This window comes from Uranotaenia lowii, chromosome 3 (assembly GCF_029784155.1).
Source record: "Uranotaenia lowii strain MFRU-FL chromosome 3, ASM2978415v1, whole genome shotgun sequence".
NCBI classification, from domain to species: Eukaryota; Metazoa; Arthropoda; class Insecta; order Diptera; family Culicidae; genus Uranotaenia; species Uranotaenia lowii.
The window spans coordinates 26,435,244-26,452,497 of NC_073693.1; the positions used below are offsets into that span (position 1 = coordinate 26,435,244).

The 17,254-nt window shown below is 31.1% G+C and overlaps 1 protein-coding gene across 3 annotated transcripts in view; it reads right to left on the reverse strand.

Annotated features, from left to right (window-relative positions):
* The window catches only part of LOC129750611 (RNA-binding protein Musashi homolog Rbp6-like), a 1,283,036-nt gene that overhangs the window by 685,335 nt on the left and 580,447 nt on the right, over positions 1-17,254 (reverse strand). The window lies entirely within an intron of this gene.

The following is a 17,254-nucleotide window of genomic DNA, read 5'->3' on the forward strand; positions in this document are numbered from 1 at the left end:
GTAATTTCCTTACCGAAAGCTCAAGGCGTTCAATCGAAATTAGAACAAAGCAAGGGCTTGATTAACATTCGAACATTTGTTACCAATTTTATTGAACCAAACAAGATGGTAGATTGTCTTTTGGAAGATTGATGGAATGAATTGACACAAAATTTGATAATTTTTGTTGGAAACTTTTTAACTTAAAATTCAACACTCTAAGTTTTTTGTCTCTCATAAAAATATTTTTACTATGGATCCATTACTCAATCTGTTACCCAAGCCTCAAAAACCAGTTTAAACTGAAAATTTTGATACTGAAAAAATCCACAAATTTTTGTTTAAAAAAAATTGTAAATAAGCTTCAGCGATTGTTGGATGAAGCGAGGAAAAAAACCAAACAAAGTTTTGGGCAAATGAACACTATTTTTCTAAATTTCGATTTTTTTTCTGTTACAACTTAAGAGGACAGTTTTTTAATTGGCTTCTTTTTCAATGTATTATTTTTATTTTATTCATAAATCTGCTCTCAAAGCACGCCATCTCATGCTGACTTTGTCTCTTGACATTTCAAAACTCCTTCCATAAGTTTGTAATAATCTACCTTGTGATTAAACTTTATTCTTCTGCAACCTTTAGCATTTTATTGGCATCGTTCAAATGCTTGATGCTGTTCTAAATTAAGACCCATTCACCGGAGAGCCAATCATACTCATCAGGACTAATAAGCCCAGAGAGGCAGTAAAAGCCAAGAACGAATCCAATCCCCAAGAATCGTTTGGTGGATGGCGGGCTTGCACTTTTTATTGCAACAGCACCTGTGGCCTGGAAAGGTGTAATCACCAAACTTTATTGAATTTTGCGAACTGTAAACATTCATTGAACCCATTTGAAGGTTGAAATGTTAGAAATATAATTTAAAAAAAAAGTCTATAAATTAAACTTTATTTTCACTTAGTAATGTCTCAATAACAACTCACCGAATTCAATTCTCTGAATTCAAAATTACTTTTCAGATATCAATCTATTCAAAGCTTTTTAACTTGTGGTGAATTTATTAGAATGTCTGAAAAGCTTCGACTTTCATGCTTAGAAAGCCAAAAACAAGAAAGAAATCGGGCTTAGAGAAAATCCCACCATCAAAGAGAACAACTTTTCAGCTGGAACATGCGAGAGAACTACTCTCACACTTTTCCTGGAAAGCTTCGCTCGAAACGATCTGGCGACATCTTGGAGAATTTTTCCGCAGCTAACAAGCTGGTGGAGCGTGGTGAAAAGCAGACTGGAAAATGGTTGTTGGTTCAGGAAAATTCCGTCGTTTGGTTTTTTGGCGCTTCAACTTGTGATTTTTGGATTCCACCAAACACCTGTTGATTTTGTCAAAATTGTCAAAACTATCAAAATTGTTAAAATTGTCAAAACTGTCAAAATTGTCAAAATTGTCCAAATTGTCAAAATTGTCAAAATTGTCAAAATTGTCAAAATTGTCAAAATTGTCAAAATTGTCAAAATTGTCAAAATTGTCAAAATTGTCAAAATTGTCAAAATTGTCAAAATTGTCAAAATTGTCAAAATTGTCAAAATTGTCAAAATTGTCAAAATTGTCAAAATTGTCAAAATTGTCAAAATTGTCAAAATTGTCAAAATTGTCAAAATTGTCAAAATTGTCAAAATTGTCAAAATTGTCAAAATTGTCAAAATTGTCAAAATTGTCAAAATTGTCAAAATTGTCAAAATTGTCAAAATTGTCAAAATTGTCAAAATTGTCAAAATTGTCAAAATTGTCAAAATTGTCAAAATTGTCAAAATTGTCAAAATTGTCAAAATTGTCAAAATTGTCAAAATTGTCAAAATTGTCAAAATTGTCAAAATTGTCAAAATTGTCGAAATTGTCAAAATTGTCAAAATTGTCAAAATTGTCAAAATTGTCAAAATTGTCAAAATTGTCAAAATTGTCAAAATTGTCAAAATTGTCAAAATTGTCAAAATTGTCAAAATTGTCAAAATTGTCAAAATTGTCAAAATTGTCAAAATTGTCAAAATTGTCAAAATTGTCAAAATTGTCAAAATTGTCAAAATTGTCAAAATTGTCAAAATTGTCAAAATTGTCAAAATTGTCAAAATTGTCAAAATTGTCAAAATTGTCGAAATTGTCAAAATTGTCAAAATTGTCAAAATTGTCAAAATTGTCAAAATTGTCAAAATGGTCAAAATTGTCAAATTGTCAAAATTGACAAAATTACCAAAATTGTCAAAATTGTCAAAATTGTCAAAATTGTCAAAATTGTCAAAATTGTCAAAATTGTCAAAATTGTCAAAATTGTCAAAATTGTCAAAATTGTCAAAATTGTCAAAATTGTCAAAATTGTCAAAATTGTCAAAATTGTCATAATTGTCAAAATTGTCAAAATTGTCAAAATTGTCAAAATTGTCAAAATTGTCAAAATTGTCAAAATTGTCAAAATTGTCAAAATTGTCAAAATTGTCAAAATTGTCAAAATTGTCAAAATTGTCAAAATTGTCAAAATTGTCAAAATTGTCAAAATTATCAAAATTGTCAAAATTGTCAAAATTGTCAAAATTGTCAAAATTGTCAAAATTGTCAAAATTGTCAAAATTGTCAAAATTGTCAAAATTGTCAAAATTGTCAAAATTGTCAAAATTGTCAAAATTGTCAAAATTGTCAAAATTGTCAAAATTGTCAAAATTGTCAAAATTGTCAAAATTGTCAAAATTGTCAAAATTGTCAAAATTGTCAAAATTGTCAAAATTGTCAAAATTGTCAAAATTGTCAAAATTGTCAAAATTGTCAAAATTGTCAAAACTGTCAAAATTGTCAAAATTGTCAAAATTGTCAAAATTGTCAAAATTGTCAAAATTGTCAAAATTGTCAAAATTGTCAAAATTGTCAAAATTGTCAAAATTGTCAAAATTGTCAAAATTGTCAAAATTGTCAAAATTGTCAAAATTGTCAAAATTGTCAAAATTGTCAAAATTGTCAAAATTGTCAAAATTGTCAAAATTGTCAAAATTGTCAAAATTGTCAAAATTGTCAAAATTGTCAAAATTGTCAAAATTGTCAAAATTGTCAAAATTGTCAAAATTGTCAAAATTGTCAAAATTGTCAAAATTGTCAAAATTGTCAAAATTGTCAAAATTGTCGAAATTGTCAAAATTGTCAAAATTGTCAAAATTGTCAAAATTGTCAAAATTGTCAAAATGGTCAAAATTGTCAAATTGTCAAAATTGACAAAATTACCAAAATTGTCAAAATTGTCAAAATTGTCAAAATTGTCAAAATTGTCAAAATTGTCAAAATTGTCAAAATTGTCAAAATTGTCAAAATTGTCAAAATTGTCAAAATTGTCAAAATTGTCAAAATTGTCAAAATTGTCAAAATTGTCATAATTGTCAAAATTGTCAAAATTGTCAAAATTGTCAAAATTGTCAAAATTGTCAAAATTGTCAAAATTGTCAAAATTGTCAAAATTGTCAAAATTGTCAAAATTGTCAAAATTGTCAAAATTGTCAAAATTGTCAAAATTATCAAAATTGTCAAAATTGTCAAAATTGTCAAAATTGTCAAAATTGTCAAAATTGTCAAAATTGTCAAAATTGTCAAAATTGTCAAAATTGTCAAAATTGTCAAAATTGTCAAAATTGTCAAAATTGTCAAAATTGTCAAAATTGTCAAAATTGTCAAAATTGTCAAAATTGTCAAAATTGTCAAAATTGTCAAAAAAATTGTCAAAATTGTCAAAATTGTCAAAATTGTCAAAATTGTCAAAATTGTCAAAATTGTCAAAATTGTCAAAACTGTCAAAATTGTCAAAATTGTCAAAATTGTCAAAATTGTCAAAATTGTCAAAATTGTCAAAATTGTCAAAATTGTCAAAATTGTCAAAATTGTCAAAATTGTCAAAATTGTCAAAATTGTCGAAATTGTCAAAATTGTCAAAATTGTCAAAATTGTCAAAATTGTCAAAATTGTCAAAATGGTCAAAATTGTCAAATTGTCAAAATTGACAAAATTACCAAAATTGTCAAAATTGTCAAAATTGTCAAAATTGTCAAAATTGTCAAAATTGTCAAAATTGTCAAAATTGTCAAAATTGTCAAAATTGTCAAAATTGTCAAAATTGTCAAAATTGTCAAAATTGTCAAAATTGTCAAAATTGTCATAATTGTCAAAATTGTCAAAATTGTCAAAATTGTCAAAATTGTCAAAATTGTCAAAATTGTCAAAATTGTCAAAATTGTCAAAATTGTCAAAATTGTCAAAATTGTCAAAATTGTCAAAATTGTCAAAATTGTCAAAATTGTCAAAATTGTCAAAATTATCAAAATTGTCAAAATTGTCAAAATTGTCAAAATTGTCAAAATTGTCAAAATTGTCAAAATTGTCAAAATTGTCAAAATTGTCAAAATTGTCAAAATTGTCAAAATTGTCAAAATTGTCAAAATTGTCAAAATTGTCAAAATTGTCAAAATTGTCAAAATTGTCAAAATTGTCAAAATTGTCAAAATTGTCAAAATTGTCAAAATTGTCAAAATTGTCAAAATTGTCAAAATTGTCAAAATTGTCAAAATTATCAAAATTGTCAAAATTGTCAAAATTGTCAAAATTGTCAAAATTGTCAAAATTGTCAAAATTGTCAAAATTGTCAAAATTGTCAAAATTGTCAAAATTGTCAAAATTGTCAAAATTGTCAAAATTGTCAAAATTGTCAAAATTGTCAAAATTGTCAAAATTGTCAAAATTGTCAAAATTGTCAAAATTGTCAAAATTGTCAAAATTGTCAAAATTGTCAAAATTGTCAAAATTGTCAAAATTGTCAAAATTGTCAAAATTGTCAAAACTGTCAAAATTGTCAAAATTGTCAAAATTGTCAAAATTGTCAAAATTGTCAAAATTGTCAAAATTGTCAAAATTGTCAAAATTGTCAAAATTGTCAAAATTGTCAAAATTGTCAAAATTGTCAAAATTGTCAAAATTGTCAAAATTGTCAAAATTGTCAAAATTGTCAAAATTGTCAAAATTGTCAAAATTGTCAAAATTGTCAAAATTGTCAAAATTGTCAAAATTGTCAAAATTGTCAAAATTGTCAAAATTGTCAAAATTGTCAAAATTGTCAAAATTGTCAAAATTGTCAAAATTGTCAAAATTGTCAAAATTGTCAAAATTGTCAAAATTGTCAAAATTGTCAAAATTGTCAAAATTGTCAAAATTGTCAAAATTGTCAAAATTGTCAAAATTGTCAAAATTGTCAAAATTGTCAAAATTGTCAAAATTGTCAAAATTGTCAAAATTGTCAAAATTGTCAAAATTGTCAAAATTGTCAAAATTGTCAAAATTGTCAAAATTGTCAAAATTGTCAAAATTGTCAAAATTGTCAAAATTGTCAAAATTGTCAAAATTATCAAAATTGTCAAAATTGTCAAAATTGTCAAAATTGTCAAAATTGTCAAAATTGTCAAAATTGTCAAAATTGTCAAAATTGTCGAAATTGTCAAAATTGTCAAAATTGTCAAAATTGTCAAAATTGTCAAAATTGTCAAAATGGTCAAAATTGTCAAATTGTCAAAATTGACAAAATTACCAAAATTGTCAAAATTGTCAAAATTGTCAAAATTGTCAAAATTGTCAAAATTGTCAAAATTGTCAAAATTGTCAAAATTGTCAAAATGGTCAAAATTGTCAAAATGGTCAAAATTGTCAAATTGTCAAAATTGACAAAATTACCAAAATTGTCAAAATTGTCAAAATTGTCAAAATTGTCAAAATTGTCAAAATTGTCAAAATTGTCAAAATTGTCAAAATTGTCAAAATTGTCAAAATTGTCAAAATTGTCAAAATTGTCAAAATTGTCAAAATTGTCAAAATTGTCAAAATTGTCAAAATTGTCAAAATTGTCATAATTGTCAAAATTGTCAAAATTGTCAAAATTGTCAAAATTGTCAAAATTGTCAAAATTGTCAAAATTGTCAAAATTGTCAAAATTGTCAAAATTGTCAAAATTGTCAAAATTGTCAAAATTGTCAAAATTGTCAAAATTGTCAAAATTGTCAAAATTGTCAAAATTGTCAAAATTGTCAAAATTGTCAAAATTATCAAAATTGTCAAAATTGTCAAAATTGTCAAAATTGTCAAAATTGTCAAAATTGTCAAAATTGTCAAAATTGTCAAAATTGTCAGAATTGTCAGAATTGTCAAAATTGTCAAAATTGTCAAAATTGTCAAAATTGTCAAAATTGTCAAAATTGTCAAAATTGTCAAAATTGTCAAAATTGTCAAAATTGTCAAAATTGTCAAAATTGTCAAAATTGTCAAAATTGTCAAAATTGTCAAAATTGTCAAAATTGTCAAAATTGTCAAAATTGTCAAAATTGTCAAAATTGTCAAAATTGTCAAAATTGTCAAAATTGTCAAAATTGTCAAAATTGTCAAAATTGTCAAAATTGTCAAAATTGTCAAAATTGTCAAAATTGTCAAAATTGCCAAAATTGTCAAAATGATCAAAATTGTCGAAATTGTCGAAATGGTCAAAATTGTCAAAATTGTCAAAATTGTCAAAATTGTCAAAATTGTCAAAATTGTCAAAATTGTCAAAATTGTCAAAATTGTCAAAATTGTCAAAATTGTCAAAATTGTCCAAATTGTCAAAATTGTCAAAATTGTCAAAATTGTCAAAATTGTCAAAATTGACAAAATTGTCAAAATTGTCAAAATTGACAATTGATTTTGACAAAACAAGAGTTTTGTCAGGAGTCGAGAGTCTTGTCAAGATTCTTGTCAAGAGTTTTGTCAAGAGTCTTGTCAAGAGTTTTGTCAAGAGTCTTGTCAAGAGTCTTGTCAAGAGTCTTGTCAAGAGTCTTGTCAAGAGTCTTGTCAAGAGTCTTGTCAAGAGTCTTGTCAAGAGTCTTGTCAAGAGTCTTGTCAAGAGTCTTGTCAAGAGTCTTGTCAAGAGTCTTGTCAAGAGTCTTGTCAAGAGTCTTGTCAAGAGTCTTGTCAAGAGTCTTGTCAAGAGTCTTGTCAAGAGTCTTGTCAAGAGTCTTGTCAAGAGTCTTGTCAAGAGTCTTGTCAAGAGTCTTGTCAAGAGTCTTGTCAAGAGTCTTGTCAAGAGTCTTGTCAAGAGTCTTGTCAAAAGTCTTGTCAAGAGTCTTGTCAAGAGTCTTGTCAAGAGTCTTGTCAAGAGTCTTGTCAAGAGTCTTGTCAAGAGTCTTGTCAAGAGTCTTGTCAAGAGTCTTGTCAAGAGTCTTGTCAAGAGTCTTGTCAAGAGTCTTGTCAAGAGTCTTGTCAAGAGTCTTGTCAAGAGTCTTGTCAAGAGTCTTGTCAAGAGTCTTGTCAAGAGTCTTGTCAAGAGTCTTGTCAAGAGTCTTGTCAAGAGTCTTGTCAAGAGTCTTGTCAAGAGTCTTGTCAAGAGTCTTGTCAAGAGTCTTGTCAAGAGTCTTGTCAAGAGTCTTGTCAAGAGTCTTGTCAAGAGTCTTGTCAAGAGTCTTGTCAATAGTCTTGTCAATAGTCTTGTCAATAGTCTTGTCAATAGTCTTGTCAATAGTCTTGTTTGAGTCTTAACAAGAGTCTTGTTAGGAATCTTTCTAAGGGTCTTTTAAAGAGTCTTATCAAAAATATTGTCAAGAGGCTTGAAGAGACTCTTTTCAAGACTCTGAACATGACTCTTGACAAAACTAGAGTGTTGTCAAGAGTCTTGTCAAGAGTCTTGTCAAGAGTCTTGTCAAGAGTCTTGTCAAGAGTCTTGTCAAGAGTCTTGTCAATAGTCTTGTCAATAGTCTTGTCAATAGTCTTGTCAATAGTCTTGTCAATAGTCTTGTTTGAGTCTTAACAAGAGTCTTGTTAGGAATCTTTCTAAGGGTCTTTTAAAGAGTCTTATCAAAAATATTGTCAAGAGGCTTGAAGAGACTCTTTTCAAGACTCTGAACATGACTCTAGACAAAACTAGAGTGTTGTCAAGAGTCTTGTCAAGAGTCTTGTCAAGAGTCTTGTCAAGAGTCTTGTCAAGAGTCTTGTCAAGAGTCTTGTCAAGAGTCTTGTCAAGAGTCTTGTCAAGAGTCTTGTCAAGAGTCTTGTCAAGAGTCTTGTCAAGAGTCTTGTCAAGAGTCTTGTCAAGAGTCTTGTCAAGAGTCTTTTTAAGAGTCTTGTCAAGAGTCTTTTCAAGAGTCTTTTCAAGTGTCTTTTCAAGAATTTTTCCAATAGTCCTGTCAAGAGTCTCTTCAATATCTTATCGAGAGTCTTGGCAAGATTCCTGTTGAGAATTTCTTCAAGATTTTTGTCACAATTCTTTTCGGAAATCTTCGGAGTCCTGTCAAGAGTCTTGTCAAAAGTCTTTTTAAGAGTCTTGTCAAGAGTCTTTTCAAGAGTCTTTTCAAGTGTCTTTTCAAGAATTTTTCCAATAGTCCTGTCAAGAGTCTCTTCAATATCTTATCGAGAGTCTTGGCAAGATTCCTGTTGAGAATTTCTTCAAGATTTTTGTCACAATTCTTTTCGGAAATCTTGACAAGATTTTTGACAAGTCTTGTTTAGCGTTGCAGATATTCCTATTAAATGTTGTCAAATTGTTTCTTATTTTTCTGTTGTATTGCTGATCCCATTTAAACTGAGTTATCATTGTGGTTGAATCCGACAATCACACAATCGTAGGGATTTCGACCAATTAAAAGTATCGTGCCACCAAACGTTTTTTTCCAGCATTTTTCCGCTAACCACAAAGTACTTTTTCCGCTCATTTAACACCTTATCAGCATGAATGTAATCGGCTCACGCTAGGCCGTTTTGTTTTTCCTGCCGCCCGGCCGGCTCTTCAACAGATCGCCGGATCGGCGCGAAATTATCATGTTCAATTAACACCTCCGGATTTGCCCATATATGACCTACATATTTGTATGTAGAAAAGGGCGGCTACTTTTTTGATGGCAGCCGCAAGTCATAAAGTTAACAGAGAGAGAGAGAACAAAAACCGAAGCAAAACAAGCTCTCACACCTTCGTGACGACTCGAGGAGCAACGATTTATACCTTTAGGTTGAAGCTCAGGTTTTTTCTTTTGAAGAAACAACTCCCTCGCACCTCACTGAAGTGTTCTAGGGCTGGGGCAATTCATGATTATTCATGACATGCAAAACTCTTTTTCACGATTTGTGCTAACCACACGTGAATGTGTGAGAACGTGTGTTTGTGTGAGGAATCGACCACCGAACCCATCACTTCCAACATTCATTCTCACCCTGTTGGAATTTTGGGTGGGCATTCCTACCCCGAAAACGTAAATTGGTTGAAAGGGTTAAAATTTTTCAGCCGACCGTAAGGAATTTCCACACCCGGTTAGCCTTTTCAATGGAGTGGGGAAGGTAGGGTGGAAAAAAATCAAAACCCGTAGCAAAAATAGCAACAATCAAAAAGAGGGGTTCGGTTGGTTTTGTTGAAGGACTTTTGATTTAGGATATGTGATGTTGTTATTTAATTTTTTGTTGACGTTCGGTAGTAACATATTAATGTGAAACGTGGAAGCGAGGAAGCGCGAAACCGTGTGTGGTTGACGTTTCGCTACTAATTAATCATTTGGCCTCCCGGTCGCGGATTCTTTTTTGACGTCTTTTACATCGTTAGCGTTTTCGCTTTAATTGGTGGGAGAATTTCGGGGATTTCTACTGGAAATATCAAATTCAAAATTTAAAACTATCTCTACAATAATTTAAAAATCCTTTTAAAAATCTTGGCTTAAATCTTCGATTTGAAACATTGAAATATTATCACAGGCTAAAAATTTCAATAAATTATGCTGTTTCTGTGAAACCTTCAATTCAAACGAATTGTTATGAGAACGTTTTGAGCGTTTTAAAAAAATGGTTCAAATATTTCCACAACTAAATCCTATAATTATAAAAAGCTTGAAATTTAAGTATATAAATAATATTCATAAATTGCTGCTCATGAATACATCATTGACACTAATGAATGAAACCTCCCCACTCCAAATAACGGATTCAAACCACAATTTCAACCCTTACCCTCAGATAATCATAGAGAGAATTCGATTATCTACTCCATTGGTAATTAATCGATTCGATGGAATTGATTTCCCTTTCCAGACCCCCAATGGGCTGCTGCTGCGCTATTAATCGATCACAATTATGGTTAATTTATCAGCAAACTCAAACGGGCTAACTAAATCCGGGAGACAACTTCAACGAGGTGCGATTGTGGAACGATTAACAGTTAAACATTCAGGAAATCATTGAAGACCGATAGTTTTCAAAATTCCTCGAAGGAAAGGGGGGATGATTTGGGAAGCGCTAATCGCATTCCGTTATCAATGTTTGTGCATGCCTTCCGGGGCCAGATGAGTACATTCAAATCACTGACTATCGTTGACGAGCACAACAGTTTGTCCATCATCGGAGGACCAGAAACAAGATCCTCCAGCAGCAGGAATAGTCATCATAACTTCCGGAATGCTTTCAATGGTTACAGACATACGATTGGCACATTGGCTGAAAATCCCCCGATACATCCTAGAAACGGTAAACCGGAGGCCCTTTTGCCAGAATAATCAAACACTTTTGATGTCCTACGAAAGTTAGCCCTCAATGTTGGAGAGGAATTTGCTTTTCCGGAAATGCTCTATGCTTACAAACAGTAACACAACACTTTAACCATATATTCGACAATCAGGTTCTGCTGGTGGTGATGTTGATGGTTTCGTCCAACTTCGGGAGGTGTTGACGTTGATATGCATATGCATGTGGGTTTAAGTTTGTTTTTAGTCGTTGCGGGTGTTGGATAAGTAAACAGAAAGAAGAAGGTGCCACAGTGGAAATAATATGTTTGCTATCTTTTGGGTCCGAGATTATTTCTAAGAACTTTAAAGCATCGTCGTAATGCTAGTCAGTGAATAAGTTTCTGATTTTTTTGTACGGTTTTGAGCTCTTGAAACGAAAAGAGAGTCTTTTGTCTAAGTTTATACCCAAATAAATTTTATCAACGAATCCCACGTTATTGGAGAAAAAACTGAACAGAGATCTAACTTAAGGATTCAAGTGAAACTTCCATCACCTATCACTGATTGCAGATATTTTATACTAAATATTGATAGATATCTTTTTTCTAGGCAGCAAAGTATCAAAATGAAATTGACTAACTAATCTGCAATTTTTGGGGTTTCTATAGACATTTCGTGACACTGGTTCTAAGTTTAGTATGTCATTTTAGAAAATGCATCCAGATGTACACTAATGGACATAATTATTTGACATAAGCTTACCTATCGCATTTATCTTAATTTGAAGTAACTTTAAAACCTGACCCGACCCAAATTGCATCACAGAAAAAAAATCTGTAGAAAATATACCAGTGGTTTGATCTATATCAAATTTTCAGATATTAACATACATATAAATACCATATCCAAACTATAGCACTGTGAGCCAATCACCGCTCAATAATTTGTGTAGGGGAGAGGCGGGCTATATGCGCATATTAAGAAAAGCACTCATTTTCTCCCATATTCAAACAGATAGGAGTCTGAAAACTATATACTCATGAGCGGACATCTTTTTTATATACGTTAGAGCAATTTTTCTGTTAAAATCTCTTACAGTTTTTGTGAAAATAATTTTATAATACACACTATTAATTTTTTGGTGTAAATTTATGTCAAATAGGATGCACAAAACAAAAGCATCACTTTTTACATAAAATTACACTTAAAAAGAAAGAAACGCTTGAAGTCATAAAATGTAAAGATTTAATTAAATTACACATTTAACATAATATTACATCATCAATGATGTAAATTTATGTCAACTTGGACGCACAAAAGTGTAGCATCTTTTTTGACATAAATTTAGATTATTGATGATGTAATATTGCGTCGTACATTCTAATATGTGAATAACTCTTCTGAATCGAAGCAATGGAAAAAATCCTTTCAATTCAACCACGGTATTGGAAAAGTTCAGAAACCGGAATTTCGATAGCATCTTACTATCTCTTTCAGCGAGTGTTTTCGATCGAAGTTGTAAGTTGCTGTCGTAATACCGGTATTTGAATTTCTCTTATACCATGGTTGAGTTAAAAGGAATCTTTCGATTGTTTTGATTCAGCGTCGTACATATTTTTGGTGATAAGAGCATTCGGAGAAACAATTTTTAGAGGCATACAGTCAAATACTGGAATGGAAGTGAAATATGAATTTTGTAACAGGCTTCTGAGAAAATATTCAATTGAGCTTTGTTATGGCGGACTTGTGGGCAGCATTCAAGACATTGAATAAACTTGAATAAGTTTTGGTAGGGGAGAGGCGGGCTATATGCGCATATTAAGGAAAGCACTCATTTTCTCCCAAATTCCAATAGATAGGAGTCTGAAAACTATATGCACATGAGCGGTCATCTGTTTTCTATACGTAAGAGCAATTTTTCTATTAAAATCTCTTATAGTTTTTGTGAAAATAATTTAATAATAAAAGAAGTCAAAATAGCCGATTTTCGAAACCGGCGGGCTAAATGCGCAAATTTATGTTTTTAGCCATATTTCATTTACACTTGCAATATTTTGGAATTATTCAATTTAAAATGGTAGAAACGGATGTTAAGCATACGTCAATGCTAAAATTTTGGTGAAATTTTTTACATCACTAGTTCTTTTGCATGAAACATTGTAAAGTATGCCATATGGCCATATTTCATGGTAATATTTTGTTCATACCGTATTTTTATCGGATCAGTATCAAGTTCTTCATTTTTCGCTGTAAGATCATGATTTGAGCGTAGATTTAATGTTAAAATGATAGAAAGTAAAAATTTAAAAGACTAATCTATTTTTCTTGATATAGGCATTTTACCTGCCTTGATATGGGCATTCAGAACCTGTCTCTTATTCCAATATCTTATCATCTACAACTTTGCCAAAAGCTTCAATTTGTTGAATTTCCGATTTCCAGATGATTAAGAAAGAAAAACCATTATAATTTTTGTTCGCAGAACCTGTACGCACAATAATTAAAGTTCACTATATTATAACAAAACTGACAAAAATCTTGTTTGAATTTTTAAATTTTTTCGACTTTTTATAACGATTTAATTTTTTCATGCCATGTGTTAAAATCGTATTAGGCGGATATTTCTTCGAAAAAAAAAAAACTGCATGATAACGTAATAATCCAGTTAATTTTTGAATTTCATTTTTCAAACTATACCTAACTGTTTCACGTGCATTGGAATAAATTATATCATTTTACAACATGAATTTAGTATTGCTATTCTTTCTTGTGTAAATATGTGCCTGTTTTAATTTTCTATGTGAGCAAAAAATACTTTCAACCCAAAAATATCAAAATTATACTAACTATTTTGAAGATGAGAATTTTCAAACCTGTTACTTACCGAACGCAGGTTTGTTTGGCAGAGTACATCGGTCATCAATCCGTCTGATTTTGGTGCCGCACTTGGTTGTTTAATTGGCTTGATTTCAATCCGATGATCCCAAAAGAGTCTTGGCTCATGCAGCGCCACCTACTTTCTTCACAACACTGGGTCGATGTTGATTATGTTCACAACCCTTGCCGAAATAAATCTGTACTCTTTGATGAAATGCTTCAGTGTCAGTTAATTAGGATTTATGCTGTACAATTTGAACGATTTAACACCTCCTCTTGGAAAATCCCTTATACTGTTGCCCGATTGGAAACTCATGAGTATGGCACTTAATCAGTTCCAACGACATTCTATTTCCAGCCATTGCAGGGTATTTAACATTGATACAGTCATCTTTGCTTACCAGACTTGATCTGGCACAGACTTTTTAAACCGAGAATCGTTTGTGAGATGGCTTAGCGTTAAGCTGCAAATATTTCAAAAAGTAAGTTATCAAACAATTGAAGTTTATCATTGGAACAGTTTACTGTTGAATATTGAGTTAATAGGGTAACAAACTTATTATGAACCACGGGACCTATTTTGGACCACCTTGTCTAGCTCTCTTATAAAGCACCCAAATGTGAAAAAAAAATAATGCAATACATTAAGTGCCCGAGCTTCAACTATATTAGTTAAGAATATTCATGATTAGTTGCTTTATAAAAGAGCGAGACAAGGTGGTCCAAAACAGGTCCTCTGGTCCAACATAAGTCTGTTACCCTAGTAGGTAACAAAATGAGAAAAATGAACAAGAATATTTACTCACCTAGCGACGGATGCTAAAATTATCTATCGACACTCGCATTTCGGATTTCCAGAAATCCCGAACTATAAATATTTCCTTTTTCATATTGGCTGCTTATTAACATTCTTCCTTATCGGATCATGAAGTGCTCAATTAAGCTTCGAATCCTTTAACTGTTCTGTGAAATAAACATGGAATTGTACTAAGCATGACAAGAAGTTTTAAGAATAGAAAACTTACCATTTTTTTCGTGATTTTCAGCAAAAATATGGCCATCCTACAACAGCGCTACGCAGAGCGTCATGTCCTTCCCCAGGATCTCTGAATTCGATCGATATAACTCGGTCATCTGTCCAATTCCTCTGCCCCTTAAATATGTTGACATCCCAATTCTGGCCACTGCACACGAGTTGCTTGTCCTATTCAGGAAGATTTACGCGACTGGTGTTATACTCCGGCCTCGAAAAATCGTTCTGAAGTGGTAAATAAATTGGAGTGCGTTCATAGCATCCACTGCATGCAAAAAAACAAAGTGCAAAATTGATAAGAGTTTGTCATGAAGTTGAAATTATTCATAATTGCATAGTACAGGTACATAAATAACTTAACTGTTTATTTTCATCGAATTTAAACATGATGGTAATTGTACAATTCAAGTCATTTGGAAAATATGTAAATTTTACGTTAAAATCCAATGTTAAATCTAAAATAATTGTTTAGACAATGTTTCATCATAATCATCATGATGTTAACATCAATTCGAAGAGTCTGAATAGGCACAATTTCAAAAAGGCATTATTCAACCTAACTTATGAAACACTTTTCAACTGTAATAAAAGTGCTTTTATTGATGTGTTTATCGCAAACGTTTCTGGTTTGCTAGATTAAATGATGAAATCAAGTGAAATGGTTCGAATAGTATTAAATGTTAAGTTAAAATTAATTTAAATGAAATGTTCACTTTAAATTATTTTTAATGAGCTGTCCCAAAAATTTTTGAACTAAAGGGGAACTGAAAGGAGGAATTCTATTGAAATTATAAATCTAAATTTTCGAAAAATAAATAAAATCGTGTAATACTTACACTTGACCATTTGAAAAACAAGTACACAGCAAAAAAAGATGTAACGATGGATGATGTAATTTCTGGGGACTACAGATTTCTGTTGTGATAATACATCTAAATGATGTATACAACGCGAATACGTCGTGAAGTGTAATATCACAACCTTCAATGTGATATCGCATCAAGTAGTCAATGTGTTCCTCTGTTGACGTTCAAATTTGAAGTCATTTCAATAATTAAGAAACGGATTGCAGACTTCAGCTACATTTGTTTGGCCTGTAAGTATTACCAAAAATAATTTAAAATATAAGCAAACCCACAGCTTGTAAAATAATTTCATTATTTTTCATTTTTTAGCAAATTTGGCCCATATGGATCAGCGGTACAAAACATATTCTTTGACTCCAAATAGCCGGGTACATCAAGACAATGTAAAATTAGGTGCCATTTGCGACTCAAGTTATGTGCAGGTATTTGATGTAATATCGCAATACTTTTTTTGCTGTGTAGCATACAAGAAAATTTTGAAAGCGACAATTTGATCATGGTGATGATAAATTTAACTATGGTATTTTAAATACATTAAAGGTCTTCATTAACTTTTGCTTACCGAATAACAAGGTTTAGAAGCGCGAATAACCACCGTATTATTGCGATAACTTTGATAACAGCATTGGCATCAGCTCCAACCATAGATCCGTCATCGACCATGGTACCAACTGGTATTCTGCCAACTTAAACCAAGCTGGTAAGCAGAATGTTCCGGTTCCTGAAAGAATGAATTATTTTAATAAATTTACGACACAGAAAAGTGATACAAAAATTAGGTACCTGAAAATAAACGAGAGAGCTCCATTGGTAGGTTTGTTTGAGATATTAAGTAGTATTTTCCGGATGGATTCAAATCGTTTCCTGCACTTCCAAACTGTTCGATCGGTTGTTAATCCAATTCCATCGTTTCAATTTCGTTGTTTATCTGCCTACAGTTAAGATTAATGGGACGGCAGTCGTCGAAATGGATCCAAAACAACCTAAATTTTGGAAACACAACTGAACTAAAACGGAGAAAAACATAAACATCGCGAACAACACAAAATCATCTCATTTAGTTTTCAAGGTTTACTTTGATTTTCGTTATCAATTTCCTACTTACCACTTATCATCAGCATCAGTGTCAGGCGGGTTATTTGGTTTTAAATTTTACAAAGTAGGTGAAAAACCTCAGATTACTTTACCGCACTGAACCTGCCTGTTGAACCGGTTGAGCCTGAGGAATTCAAGTCAAATTACAGAGCCTGGTGCTCTTTTACTGTTGTGGTTTAAAAGTTTTTTTTTTTAAATAACTTGTGGAATGTGGTTTTAAACAGTCGCCGAAAAATGTTTGACACATAAGATTCACTTTTTTCAATCATAATTAAAGGTCTAAATTAACTTTAACACGCAGCGGTTCAAACATTTTGACAGGTTATTCAACTTAAACTAAACGCACAAAATTTTACATCATCTATGACATAAATTTAAATTTTTTTTAAATTTAGATGTGATTTGCTGTAAAAATTGATTCCTTGTGCAATAAATTTAATTCTTCTTAAATTTAATTTTTGTTGTATGTGTAAATAGATTCAGAAAGATGTAAATTTAGATCTAATTGGGATTGAATCAAAACTTTTTTAGGTCTTGAAGCGTTTCAGGGCAGTATAATTTTACAAAATTTTTGGTGTGTAACAGAAGTCAAAATAGTCGATTTCCGAAACTGGCGGGCTAAATGCGCATATTTATGTTTTTAGTTATATTTCATTAACACTTGCAATATTTTTATATTATTTAATTGAGAATGGTAGAAAAGAATGTTAAGCATACGTTAAGGCAGAAATTTTGGTAAAAATTTTTACTTCACTAGATCTTTTGCGTGAAATACAGTTAGGTATGCTATATGGCCATATTTCATGGTAATATTTTGTTCATATCGTATTTTTATCGGATCAGTATGAAGTTCCTTTTTTTTCGCTGTAAGATCGTGATTTGCGTAGATTTA